We start from the raw sequence: 1,330 nt of genomic DNA, 5'->3' as shown, positions 1-1,330 counted from the left end.
ACCAGCGGAGGGGTGAATCAAGGCCACTGGCAGAAACCCAGAATCACAGAGAGATTTAGAAGAAAGGGAAAGCAGAGAAATCTCCCTTTACCTTTAGGGCTGTTCCGCCATTTGCCTTTATGTGGTGGAAGTAGGAAAAACATACCTTGTGGAAACACTCTTTTAGTCAGTACCATCTGCTAGCCCAAAGTGATAGATGGGAGGCAGAGCTGGTCTTGCAGCAGCAAGCATGAACTGTCCGTTGCTAAGGAGGGTTGGCCCTGGTTTGTATTTCGATGGGTGACTACATATGAGCACTGTAATAGATCCCCCTTAGGAGAGGAGAGCTGGTCTTGTGGTAGCAAGCATGACTTGTCCCTTTAGCTAAGCAGGGTCTGCCCTGGTTGCATATGAAAGGGAGATTTGATGTGTGAGCACTGCAAGATATTCCCCTCAGGGGATGGAGCTGCTCTGGGAAGAGCAGAAGGTTCCAAGTTCCCTCCCTGGCAGCATCTCCAAGAGAGGGCTGAGAGAGATTCCTGCCTGCAGTCTTGGAGAAGTCACTGCCAGTCTGTGTTGACAATACTGAGTGAAATGGATCTATGGTCTGACTCTGTATGTGGCAGCTTCCTATGTTCCTATGATGGGGCTGTAGCTCATTGGTAGAGCATCTGCTTTGTATGCAGGAGGTCCAGGTTCAATCCCTGGCACCATCTCAAAGTATGGCTGGGGAAAACTCCTGCCTAAAACCTTGGAAAACTACAAACTATGAATATTTATATACCGCTCTTCAACCAAAGCTCTCAAAGCTGTTTACACAGAAAAATAAATTCATAAACAAGATGGTCTCCTGTCTCCAAAGGTCTCACCATCTAAAAAGTAACATAAGACAGATACCACCAACAGCCACTGGAGGGATGCTGTGTTGGGACTGGATAGGACCAGTTGCTCTCCCCCTGCTAAAGATAAGAAAATCCCCACTTTAAATTGTGGCTTTGCTCAGTTAGCCATGGCCAGTCAGTGTAGACCAGGAGTTTCCAACCTGTGGTCTTCCAGATGTTGCTGAGCCATAGCTTTCATCATCCCCAGCCCCAACAAAATAGCTGGAGATGATGGGAGTTGTAGTTCTGCAACAACTGGAGTATCAAAGGTTGGCATCTCCAAGATAAGGCTGAGAGAGATTCCTGTCTGCAACTTTGGAGAAGCTGCTGCCAGTCTGTGTTGACAATACTGAGCTAGATGGACCAAGGGTCTGACTCAGTATATGGCAGCTTCCTATGTCCCTGTGTCATTTAGCTCATGGTTTGCTTTATGTTTTCCATCTCACATTTTGGAAACATGTGTAGGGAAG

The 1,330-nt window shown here is 47.1% G+C and overlaps 1 non-coding gene across 1 annotated transcript; it reads left to right on the top strand.

Moving 5' to 3' along the window:
• The first annotated feature begins 621 nt into the window (after window positions 1-621).
• Window positions 622-695, top strand: TRNAT-UGU (transfer RNA threonine (anticodon UGU)). Its single transcript has one exon. It is a non-coding gene; the product is annotated as a tRNA-Thr (tRNA).
• The last annotated feature ends 635 nt before the right edge of the window (window positions 696-1,330 follow it).

This window comes from Hemicordylus capensis, chromosome 11 (genome assembly GCF_027244095.1).
Source record: "Hemicordylus capensis ecotype Gifberg chromosome 11, rHemCap1.1.pri, whole genome shotgun sequence".
Taxonomy (NCBI): domain Eukaryota; kingdom Metazoa; phylum Chordata; class Lepidosauria; order Squamata; family Cordylidae; genus Hemicordylus; species Hemicordylus capensis.
This window is presented reverse-complemented; position numbering and strand designations above follow the sequence as displayed.